The sequence below is a fragment of the Cebus imitator genome, unplaced genomic scaffold (assembly GCF_001604975.1).
Source record: "Cebus imitator isolate Cc_AM_T3 unplaced genomic scaffold, Cebus_imitator-1.0 Scaffold5, whole genome shotgun sequence".
Classification (NCBI taxonomy): Eukaryota; Metazoa; Chordata; class Mammalia; order Primates; family Cebidae; genus Cebus; species Cebus imitator.
This window is the reverse complement of record NW_016107320.1, coordinates 9,439,738-9,453,467: the sequence shown is the minus strand read 5'-3', so window position 1 is coordinate 9,453,467 and position 13,730 is coordinate 9,439,738.

Here is a 13,730-nt window from a genome sequence, read left to right as displayed (position 1 = left end):
TAGAGACGGGGTTTCACCATGTTGACCAGGATGGTCTCGATCTCTTGACCTCGTGATCCACCCGCCTCGGCCTCCCAAAGTGCTGGGATTACAGGCTTGAGCCACCGCGCCCGGCCACAATGGCATTTCTGTATGTAAACATAGAAGAGGTACAATAAAAATATGGTTTAAAAGATCTTTTAAAATGGTTCACCTGTAAAGGGCACTTATATAGGTGAGTCAATGAGGGAGTGGTGAGTAAATGTGAAGGCCTGGGGCATTACTGTACACTACTGTAGACAGTACAAACACTGTACACCTTGGCTACACAACATTTATTTTAAAATTAAGGTAACTGTGCTACAACATAGTGACAATCACATTGTCACTAGGCGATAAGGGTTTTTCAGCTCCGTATAATCTTATGGGACCACTATCATCTATGTAGCACATGGCTGGGGTTACTTTAGCATTGTATAGCCAAAAGCTTCACGGCACAGAAATGAAGACATAATTTGTATCTTGTGTTAGTGGTTCTTGATGTTAAGTAGCAAAGAGAAAATGAAAAAACTTGCAATCCTATACATACCTAATTATCAGCCCATCAATAGCAGAATCTGTTTCCTCCAGCTTAAAAGGAAGGAAGACACTATTATCAGGAACCAGCAGACACCTATTTATACTATCCAGAGGGACTACACTGAAGTCCATGCATGCTATATGCTGCTTACAGTCCTTTGGGGAAATGATTACTGGAGCAAATAGCTCCACTGACCTGCTGAAAGCATAATCCATTATTACCCAAGGCTGTCTTACAATCACAAAAAATGAAAATATCAGAACAACCTCTTTAGAAAGCAAACATATTACTGCATAATGTGGCCAACAGGTAAATAGTACAATAAACTCTAATCATATAGTCGCATCTCTTCCCTTCTTAGAGTCATTTGAAAGAGAAACAAGAGAAAAGCCACTCCTGGTGTTTGCAGATGACACCCCAATATTTGCAAATATCATGCTGCTAAATGCATTCTAAGCATCTTCAGAGGCCAATGTGTTTGCAAACTCACTTTCTTCCTGGACTATGACTTCACAGTAAGGTGTGCAATTTTCATACACAATGCAGGATTCATTGGAACTATAATTTAGACAATTTTCAATATGGGGCATAGTGTCACCTGTCTCAGATAATTTCTTTTTAAATCCCACTCTTTGAGTAATTCATCTATGTTTCCCTTTCTTCTTGAGTAAATGAAAAAGTTAAAATAAAGCATATTACCTCCCCACCCACCTCAATCCTATCAATCTTGCCACCCGCTACAATTACTTTTCACACTACTCTGCATGAACCAGAGGGACAGCCATTAAACCACTACCAAATACTAGAAGCAAAGGCCGCTCCAGCCCACAGCTGAACTTAATAAAACTGTTAATGTCAGAGCCTGCCGGCCAGCTTCCCAGGAATGCCACTTGCTCAAAATCCTTCCATTCCAGCCATGCATGTGGCATTTCATCCCTCTCCCCATGCAGAACCATGCCATCTGCTGTGATGCACAGATATACTACATGCCAGGTGACATTTTCCTTTAAATTACTTTTTAAAAAAATTGACTAGGAAGTATACTTAACAGGCAAAGAGCGAGAAGAGATTTGAGCTCTACCTAGGCTTGTTTTCTCCAATTTCTTGATATTTATTATATTCTGGCTCTGCATTTGGATGGTTGGTGAGTAATTTATGGGCGGGTTTCCTCGGAAATAAGTTTGTTTATATGTAGTAAAAACCTTGAGCTCTGCCACTCCAATAAACCATGGGTTAACTGTGGAGTTGAATGTAAAAAAAAAAAAAAAAAAGGAAGGGGAAAGAGTCATTAAATCAATAATACGAGGTCTGATGGAACTGTACAAAGTCAATAACATCATAAACTTTTATACTGACTTCAGCATGAGAAGATGCTATTATCTGTGGCAAGTGGTGGCAAAAGCAGTTAGATCTGTTACATTTGATGTAACAGAAAAAGAGATGGGCAGGCTTTGAAGATGCTTTATACTTTGGCCCAGTTTGGATAAGGTTGAAATTTACACACGTAGACAGCAATGCATTTAAAGTAATCAGACACTGTGATGGGGTTAAAGGTAAATATTGAAAGAATCTATTGGAGAAAATTTCTTACCTTCACATCCAATTCAAATTACAGGTGTAAATACATGCTTCTCTTTATAAATATATGCAAATATCTTAAGCTATAGATATGGAATGTTAGCATATAACAGAGATGTAAACTACAAGATTCATGTGCGTGGTCACAGTGGCCCTATTGCAAGATTTCCCCCATAGGAGGACGCATATTCCATTTAGGAACTAGGACCTGTGTTAAAAGCCATATCAGTTATATATGATTCACTGTATTTGGTGCATTAGACTATTTTAATGATTGTTATGTGGCCTATTTATGAATACTGGTAGTGGGGACACCTCGACGACTTTCGATTGAGGTATATGCAATAAGCAAAACATTCAAGCCTAAACACAATCAGAATTAATTTTCTCCATTTATAATTACTCGGTCAATTGTTTGCACATACGCAAATTATTTCACACTTTATTACTCCTGGAATTGACTAATAAATAATATATTTACATTTAACAGACTATTAATTACCTTTCTCCATGTGCTGCGTCCTTTTGTTCACTATTAATTTCCTCCTTGACTTCATGCATTCAAATATCTATCCCCATCACGTAACTAAAACTCACTCTAAAGCTATTGATGGCCTTCCCCATGACTGAACCATCTAATGTTCACTTCAGCAAACAGATTGATTCCTTGAAAATATCAATCTGATTGTGTCAATTCTTACTGACTCCTACTATCTTCTGTCCTCCTTCTCCCAGCCTTGACAAAACAGTTAACCGGTGATGTTTTATGATCCTCACCTCTGGTCTATACAAATACATCCTTCTGCCCTCACCCCAGAGTCCCTCCCACTCAGCAGTTCGGATCTCTGACTTACCCTGTTTTCTTGTACTTGTCATGGCCCACGTGTCCATGTTAATCCTTTTCTGGATGTTCCCTTTTTTTCCTTTAAAAAAGGTGCTCTTATGACACCTGATACCTCTGATTTGTAGCATTTATTACAATTTCCAATTTATACTTGTTATTTGATTATAGTGTGTTCTTTTGAACTAGTATATAAGCTTCCTGAACATGAGAAATGATGTTTCTCAGACCTTTGAATCTCTAGCCTCTGGCACCCTGCTTGGCATATACCGAGCACATAATAGAAATCTGCTCCATGAGTGGATGAGGAGGCATCATTTCAGTTATGATCCTTCTGGACGCTTATCTTACTACTGATCAGTAAGAACAAGGGAGGTTAGAACATAGGCTTGAGTACAGGATCCACATAACTAATAATTCCCTCATAAACTATATATTGTGTTTTTTCTAAAAAAAAGAAGGTTAACAAGACAGTTATGATCATTGTTTTCAAATAATTTACATTATAATGTAATAATGGGTAAAAAATACAAGTAAAGAAGAATTGAACAAAATTATAGACTTTGATAAGTGTTAAGAAGGAAAATACATAAGGATTGTCATAAGAAAAAAAAAAGAAAGAACCCTCGGGAGGTCAGGAAAAGTATCTCTGAAAAGAGAAAGCTGAGACACCTAAAAGAAAAAGAAATGAGCTGTGCAGAGAATGAAGGGTAAGAATCCATCAGGCAGAGACAGAAGCATGTTCAAAGGCTCTAATGCAAGAATTGGCTTGGTATTTTCCAGAAATACCAAGTTTCCAGTGAACCAAGCATAGAGTGGCAAGGTATGAGATAGAAGAGAGTCAGGGTCCTGCAGGCCAACATAAGGTGTTTCAATTTAATTTTAAATGCAGTGATGATCATTGAAGAGTTTTAAACAGGGAGTACCACACTCTGGTTGATGTGTGAGCAAGATCACTGTTGCTTCTGTATAAAGAATGGATCAGGCTGGGCAAGAGTGGAAGGGAACAAACCCACTGGGAGGCTTAGGGACGTGTAGAAATAACATGGCATGGAAGAGGAGGTGGCAGAGCAGATGGACTGATGTGGACAGATTTCAAATATGTTTCAAAGGTAGGAATTTAAAAGACTTGTTAAAGTCTATGGATGTTGAAGGAGACAAAATAATTCAGGATAACTCCAGGTTCAGAGCTTAAACACCCAGGAAGATGATGATGGGATTTACTGAGATGGAAGTCCTGGTGGATGGAAGAGGGAGAATGAGAGGACAAACCAACTGGGCATTTTGGGCTCAGTCTTTTTTGATCAAAACCTTCTGCCTTTCTTTTCATAGAAAGTTCTTCACAATCAAGCATTTTTGTCATCTTGCTAGAATTACAGGTATTTTTGTTAAAAATCCTGTTTTTCTTGTATTTGTTACTGAAAAACAGGATTTTGCCTTTCTCAATAATGTCTAATATATCAATAGAGCCTAAATCTAATGTGAACCCTCGATTCAGCTAAATACTTTCAACTTATAAGACCAGTGTCTCCCCTAAGTCTGCAGACACCTACAGAAAACAACATCATGATAGCAGATTCACTGGGGTAAAGAATCACCAGGAAAACTGGTGGAGTAAAGAACTGGAGGTATCCTCCAGTCATTAAAAAAATAAAGTCTATTTAGCAATGAAGCAGAGAAGTGAGCTCCAGCTGATCAAAACTTGTAGCAACAGAAGACAGCCCAAAATGTTCTGTAGGATGAACAGAGACTGTGATTGCATCTAGTCAATATACTTCAATAAAGGAAAATGGGCTCCAACAGTGAAACAGCACAGGAACATCACCAGTGCTAATTATTAAAAAGATAAAGTCAATGACAAAATGAGAAGTCTAGAAATGCAGTGCCCCATGTCATAATGTCAGGGAAGCTCCCGTCTGAAAAGTGCTAAATAAAGACATTACCATCTCCACAGCTTTTGCTTGCAACATAGCAGGGGAGACACAGGGACCCACACTGCCCTTTTCCTAATGCCTTCTCACTTTCTCCAGCCAAAATTGGCACCCACCAGTAAGTAACTAAATCTCAATCATGGCATATAAATTTTAGACTGTTGGTCTTTTAAGACCAATAGTTCTTGATTTTTGTAAGACACAACCCTTTTAATTCTAGAAATTCTCTCTTTAGGAAAAATGTACTTAGAACGACAAACATTTACTTACATACCATTTCAGAGTGTTCACAGCACTCCCTCTCCCCCCAGTCTTAGAGTCTCAGAATTTTAAGGGTTTCAGGTTAAGAACAACTCTTGTTTTGGTGTAAATGAAAGTGACCTCATAATAAAAACCTGTTTTGTGGAGCAGTGCGGTAACAATCTGCAGGTCCCTTAGCTGCGTTGTCAGCAGCTGAAGCAGGCACTTCTATCCCCACCCTTTTGGACTGTAAATGTCAAGTTGTTTTCTCAGTTCCCTTTCCACCTCTGGGGCTCCCAATATTTCAAGAGCTTTTGATGTTACTGCAAATGAAGTCTGGTCTCAAAAGCCATAGTGCCACCTGTTCCAAGTATAATAATAATAATCATTAATCACAAACTTCTTACAGTCAGAAATTTTCACACCAACCTATGAGGTGAGGACCACTATTAGCTCCATCTTAACATTTGAAGAATCTTCAATAAATAAACTTTCCTGGTATTAACCATTTAATTTTCACCTTGGAACATAGAGAACTACAATTTTCAGTATCCTTGCATCCAGATCAGGCCATACTCTGGTTATACCCAACAAAATGCGAATGAAAATAATATTCATTTCTTCTCCCTTTGCACCCCAAGTGTTTTGTGAGCTCATCTTTGGTTTCCTACACACTGATGGCCAGATAAATGCTGAGATTCAGAACACCCAGTGGATAGCAGACATCGATGCACAGAGGGGCATGAATCTCTTAGTCACCATCTAGAGTAGGGCCTCCCAGGATAGCTGAGGAACATCTGAACTGGATTTTATGATAGCTAGAAATACATGCACTTGTGTTGTGTTAAGCCACCGAAATTGTAAGGTAGTTTGTTACAGCATGTATTAGTATCCCTGATTAAGGTAATTGTGCTTGATGATTTGAGAGAATGGGATTGAAACGCACGCCTTCTCACTCTAAAACACTCAAGTTTAAATGCCACACTACACAGCTCCCATCCAGCTGCTTGGCATGTATGTTTTCAATCAATATACAATAATTGGTTGGTTGCTTGAATACCATAGTTTTTATGCGGAGCTAAAGGGCCAGTACCAGGGAATTTATGAGTACAGAAAAAGTAGCAGCATATCTGGGGGATGTGTCTCAGGAAGCAATAAAGCAGGTTTTGAGAGTGTTTGCCCAGCCCTTGTCTTATGACGCTCTGGCTATAACATCCTTCTCATAGTCACCGAGAAAACTGCAAACAAAACAACTTTAAAGCTTGGAAAAAAAATCGCAATCATTTTTACAGAGTGGGTCTCTGAATCTTTAGGATAAAAAGAGTTTTCTGTGGGAATTAAGATAATTACTGAAGGAAGATTGACAGAAATCGTTTCACCAGCATGAGTGAAATCTGGAGCCATGCTAACGAGAACTGGGACGTGGGAAAATAGGAAAGAAAATCTTGGTAGTATACAAGAGAAATAAGTGACTCTTACTTCAGATGGAATACTATTAGGTTCTGGAGTTAACTCCTCCTCTTCCAGGAGTTAAAAAAAAAAAAAAAAAAAAAAAAAAAAAAAAAAAGAAAAGAAAAGAAATAGAATTTAGCTTGAATAAAAAGAAAGAGGAAAAAAAATAGAGTATCTGGAATTGAACTGTACTCTGTATCCAGGGAAACAGAAAATGAACAGATGGTCATTAAAAAATGCAGAGATTTACAAATACGGAAAAAACCAAAGAATTTTGTGACTATAAAAGTGGATCAAGTTGGCACTTCATACTGAAAGACACTATGAGAAAATGATGCAACAAGATCAGCTGGCAGTGGAAATAATGGGAGATAACCTCTTTGTTAATAGTTTACATGTAGTTCCAGATGAAAAACTGATTTCTGATTTTCTAATTCAGTTTCTGAAGCGTACTGTTAGAATGATTTCTTTGTAGATTGGTTCTCAAGGGAATTCAGCAATCACATTATAGGATCTTCTTTGCTGAGGAGGTGAAGCAATTTGTACCAACAATGGACTCTATCCTTACCTTAGAAATGGTTACACAGGAGAAGAAAGATCAGCAAGCTTGCAGGACTCTCTTCTGCCATCACTCTCTGCTCCAAGGTAGGCTTGGGAAGTGAAGCAATGGCATCTTGTATTCCTTATCATCACTTTTGTTCAAAGAAGAATTTCTTATTAAATTATAGGGGACAAAAGACCACAGATAGCTCATTTGTAAAGATATAACTTCTCTCCAATTAGATCTATAGCTTAAAAGCAACCCCAATCAAAATAAAGTGGCTTTTGTTTGTTTCTGGTGTTGGTATTCATCTTGACAAGCTAATTTTAAAATCTATATGAAAATACATATAAATGCATTTTGGCTTCTCTCCAGGATATAAAAACAAATCTATAAACCAATACAAAAACAGATTCACATTGTAGAAAAAAATGGGCATGAGACTAAAACTGGCATACTCAAGTGTTTTTCCAAATTACCATTACATATTTGAACTGCTTAACTTCAATAATCACAGAAATGTCAATTAAAAACAAAATGAGAAAATACTACACAAACTCAAATACCAAGTGTTGTTAAAGATATGAAGAACTGAACGTCTTATATGGTTCTGGTACGAATGGAATGTATATAATCTCAGAAAAATGTGTAGCATTATCTACCAAATTTGGACGTATACATATCCTATGAACAGAATATCCACATATCCTAGTTTGCATAAAATAGAATCAATTTATACCTATTGCTCTGGTATAGTGAGTAATAATACCTCCTTTTACTGTCAAAGTATATTGGTTTGAATGATAAATTTTATTCTACCAATAACTTTGCTATTTGTAAAATTAGGTATGTACCCAATAGAAATGTGTATGCATGTGGTATAAAAGCAGAGACAATATCTATTTTTTAAACAGCAGCACTATTTTTAAAATAAATTTTATTGGGTATATTTGAGGTTTACAACGTTATGTTATGGGGTAGGCATTGATAGTAAAATAGTTGCTCTGGTGAAGAAGATCAGCATATCTATCAATCCACATAGTTTTTCATGACAAAACCAGCTAAAATCAACTTATTTAACAAAAATCTGTAATAGAATACGATTTTATTAACTTCAGTCACCTCAGAGCAGCAGTGCTATTCTCAATAGACAATACTGGAAACAGCTCTACTGTCCATCTTGAAAAAGTAAATTGAGCTAAGTTAATTCAACAGAACTCAGTATAGCCATAAAGTGAACAAATTACATCTATATATACAATATAGCTGCACAGTGATAATTTTTATAGTGATAATACAATTACATGCCAATTTACAATTTACTCACTCTTCTGTATGTGTATTATTACTTCAATTTAAAAACTCAATTTCTCATCCCGGCTGCATATAAGCATTTTTTTTTCTACATAGCCATAGTGTCTCTGGATATGAAGCAGAGAGAAGAAATGTACTGAAAATCCTCCCCAGTTGGGTTCCCCTGGGTTCCTCTTAAGTGGCCTTCATACCTGTTTCGAAGTCAGATTTTTCCTAAAGCACCAGCTCCAACTCAACACTTTGAATGTTTGGAGTCCTGTATTGCAAAGAATTGGAAGCCCTTGTACAACAACAACATAAAATATTGTAGTCAAATAATGATACTTGCCATGGGAATCAGAGAGGGAGAGACAATGAGTGTAATGTATTGTTTATTCCAGAGAGAAAACCACTCTAAGTTCCCCAGAATTTCAACAAAGGGGCAAAGAGTATTTATAATTAAGAGACTCACTTGACTTGTGGAGGCAAAAGGAGAGGTTTGCATGAGACTATACTGACTCCTGGGTGTGATACTGGAAATAAAATTAAAAGGAATGAGCAGGAGAGAAGAAACAAAGATTTTAATGCTGCGTGGGACTCCTTCTGCTAAGCTTAGCACAGTCTTATAATAAAAGATCTAATTTCTGTGACTTAATTGTTTTCTAGTAAGACCATGTTTATACAAATTCTTAAATAGCTCAAAGTTGTCTGCTTTCTCATAATTTTGGATAATATCATCAATTTTAACTAGACTTCAGCTTTTGGCATATAGATGACTGGGCATTCTGTGGAATTATTATACTTTAGGAAAACAAATATATACTCCATTTGAAAAATCTTTAAAGCAATCTCACAAAAGTAGGAGAGTTTTCTCTAAAGATATTCATCACTTTCTAAAATATGACCTGGGCTTCAGCATCAGGGAATTGCAGATAGAAGACCGGGAGCCTAAATAGGCATACTTCCCTGGAAGACGGATGCTGCACCAGAGCCCTCATGCCGCACCAGAGCCCTTATGCTGCAAAGCTTTGTTCCTCCTGTGAATTGGGTCACCTGCTCGGATACATATGGGACAAACTAAACTCATAAAGGGAGTATAATGATCCCAGATGGATCATTACATCTGGGATCAATAGATTCCATCATAGTTCCTGTCTGGAGGAAATATTTCTCAATTCAAATGATATAGGTTGAAGTAAAACCATATATTTACCACTAAAATGTCTATCAAGCAATTAAGGAAGTGGCTTCTATGAATAAAAGTCAGTAAAACAACAGATAATACATTTAGACCCCCAAGAACTTCAAATATTGAGATTATAAAACACATAGTCATATATGTAAATCATATGTAGAAATGAATCATAAAACGTCAAGGATTAGTTTGCAATAAGAAGCTATCAGTAATAAATAGACAGATGATAAAAATAAAGACAGCTCAAGATACCAACTATAGCTCTTCAAATAATAAATAATAATGGACCAATTTAACAGCAGATTTAACAAACCTGAAAGTAAATCCAATAAAATGATACAGAATGTAGCATACTGAGGTAAGATTAAATATTTAAATATGCATAAAAGACTGAAAATGTATAAAATACATATAAATTGCATTCAAAAGATAAAGAATGAAGGCATAGTATGTGTAGATATAATGGATGAAAATTTTTCAGATTAAGTAGCATCGTATCTCTCAATTACAAATCCACACATCCAAGAATCATAATACATATTAGGCATGATAAATGAAAAGAAATTCACATATAAGCCTGTTGTAGTGAAACTGCAGAACATCAAAGATCAGAGAAATAAAAAATACAGCCATAAGAGAGAAATAGAGAGATTTTCTAAAAGAAATAAAAATTTGAATATCAGCAGAAATTGAAACAACCACAATAGAAGCTGGTAAACAATGGAGTAAAATAAGTAAATTGCTTTACATAAAAGGTTTTTTTTTTTTTTTCTGAAAAACAAACTATGAAAGCAGCAAACTATCCTTAAAAACAAAAGCAAAGTTATAGTCACAGTCAGAAAGATAGAGAATTACCAAGAATCCCTCAAGCTAATCACTAGATTTGGAATACCGATACTGAAACAATCTTTTAGTCTTTGTATTTATCAGTGAGACACCTAAACAGCAAGAAGATGGCTTTTACTTCACTTTCAGAATATAAATCTTAAATAACTATATCTGATCACTGGAATCCAAAATCATATCCTAAAGCCTAACTACAAGGGAACCAGCAAATTAAAAGTGGATGGGATAGATAGATGTGTGCACTGTCTCACCAGCTTTTAATCTAAATATGAGAGCATTAATTGCCAAAGACCGCAATCCTATGACAGCATGGGGATGTCTGGTTAAATCAAAATGACTCTGCATTACTTCAACCCTGAGAAACTACAGACCCTCTCTACCAAAGTTTTCCAAGTCTCCTCACATGAGAGAACTTGGAAAGCAAAAAAGATGGAAAGAAAACAATGTAACTGGAATGCAGGAAACGAGAAACATAGTGTGAGGAGATTTCACAGCAGAGGGTAGAGTCTATACCACAAAGGGCCTTAAAAGCTATATTAAGAAGTTTGTTGTTTATCCAAAGAGCAAAGGAAGTCCATTAAATATTTTGGACTTTGTCATAGAGTGCTCATATTACATTTGAACAACATCACTCTTGAGTTTAAACATGGAAAACAGATTATGGCAGATGCAGCTACCCCCACGGTGGGCTAATTCAGTGGTTGTGCTCAAGAGTCATTACTGGAGACGCTGACCAGATTCTACTCCTTCACCCCTCCACTGATGCCATAAACACCTGTCTCCTTCTGCTTAAAAAAATTAAAATGGTTTCAATTTCTTACAATGAAAATCCAACAAATTATACACACACACACACACACACACACACACACACACACACACACGATGTAGTTGATGCAAACAGATCATCAGGGGTGGAATCTGGTATTGATTATCTCACCTGCTTGGGTTTCAAGGAAATGAGTTCCAGATGTCATTAGAAAATAGAATATTGGTGATCCAAGGGACACATCAACAGAAACGTTGTAAAATTGTTTCCTGTGGCACTAACACCTGCAAGGAAGTGCCTATTACAGGAGGAACTTTAGCATATCAAAGAGTGGCTGCTACAGAATGTTATGTGAGAATACATGAAAAGAATGTGCTATTCTCTACATTTAAAAAAAGAAAATTATAAGCAATATTTTTAAATTCTTAGCTCAAGCCACAGTCAGAAGGCTGTGGGGAAAAAAAAAAAAACCATAAAAGACGTTCTCTCTAAAGCTTGACATAGCCAAAAATTTTGTTCAAAATCTGATCATGGGGGCTGTTTAATTACAGCATACGTTGAATTCACAATCTCAATAGCTCTTTTATCTAAATCCGAAAGCATTAATTGCCAAAGTCTGTAATTCTAAGACTTGGCTTGGGGATATTTCATTAAATTCAGGTGGCTCTGGATAATTTGAGCCCTGTAAAGCTACAGACTCTAAGGAGTACTTCTTGCCAGCAGAACTAGCCTGCATCTATCTTTCCTGACTTATCGGAGACTTTAAAACAAACAGGTGAAGCAAGAGGATGCTAATTGTCCCAAATCTCCACTGACACCAACGCTCTTTGCTTTAAGATAACGACATAGATATGTAACTCAAGTCATGTCTCTCATTGGAAAACATCTGACAGGTCTTCAAAAATCAGAATGGGAAGAGTATTTGTCACTGTTTTAAGTCACTCATTCATTTGAGGTATTACTGGGTGCTTACTATGTGCCAGGCAGTATTCTAAATACTTGGGAGAGACTAGAAAAGAAAACGAACACAAATTTGGCTTTCACTGTAGAGACTGAATGAAATAAGGAAATGAGCAGACCATATGAAGATCTGGAAGAACATTCTGGCAGATGAGGGAGCACTTACAAAAGTCCCAAGGTGGAAATTAACTTGGTACTATTGGGAAGGCCAATGCATCTAAGGCAGAATGAACCTGGTTAAGTATAATGGGAGACAGAACTAAAGAAGTAGGCAAGACTCCAGGCAATATAAGACTGTGGATCAGAGTAAAAAAGGCTGTATTTTGTGTAAGCATAATATGACAACAGTGTTTGAGAGAATCTCATAATTAGAGCAACAATGCACGACATGGGACTGTTTATATGTCAATAAATAAAAGAAAACCTAATTCAACATGCTTAACCATGAAGGTTTGCTTCTTTACAATACTAAATACTCCAAAAGTTGTTCAATCAGGTGGAGTTTGATCAAGGGTTTAAAAGATATAACTAAAATTCCATTTTCCTAGGTATATTTCTGCATTGATTACCTATTAGTCTCATTCTCAGTAAAATTTTTCTCATGGTTAAAAAAGAATTTCCAGGTAAATCCAGAGCTCTACCATTCTTCAGGTATGTCCAGTAGAAAGAGAAAGTTTCGTTTTTATAGCTGCAGGGGGAAAGGAATTTTTTCTAACCTAGAAGCCTTATAAAATACCTCACTGCATATCACTGGCTCTGGTGGTTTCAAATGTTCATCCCAGTGTACTGAAGAATGGGCTATGATTGCATAAGCCAGAGCTCGTTTTTAGAGTGGGAAGTTGAGTTAGAAAAAAGTACCTGGCTAAGAATGGAGAAAAGATTAATTTCTAAACAGTAAATTAGGATATTTTTATTGGAAAAAAAGGTTCTCCCTAAAGTGAATGTTATGGAGGATATCAGCAAATTTCTACCACCGTAAATTTTGCAGTAATAAATTGCATTTGTATATTAGGGCTGCCATAGAAAATACCACTGACTGAGTTACTTCAATAACAGATATTTATTTCTGGAGTCCTGAAATCTGCGATCAAAGTGTCAGCAGCACTGGCTTCTTTTGAGTCCTCTCTTTTAGACTTGTAGATGCCTGTCTTCTTCCTGTCTTCACATCATCTTTCCTCAGTATATGTGTATGTCCATATTTCTTCTTCATATAAGGATACCAGTTATTGGATCGGGGCCCACACTAATTACCTCCTTTTTAATGCAATTACTTCTTTAAAGACTGTAACTGGATAGTGGATCCAAGATGGCCGTTTAGGAACAGCTCAGGATTGCAGCTCCCAGTGTAAGCGCAGAGGGTGAGTGGACGCCGTGTTTTTATTGCCCACAGACTAGGAAATTCCCGGGCAGAGGTGCTCCACGGTCACCAGCGCGGCTGTTTCAGCCAGCGCGGCTGTGCCCGCCAGCGCCGGCCAGCGCCGCTGCTTTGCCCCGCGCGGCTGCTTTGTTGGCGCCCCGGAGCCGC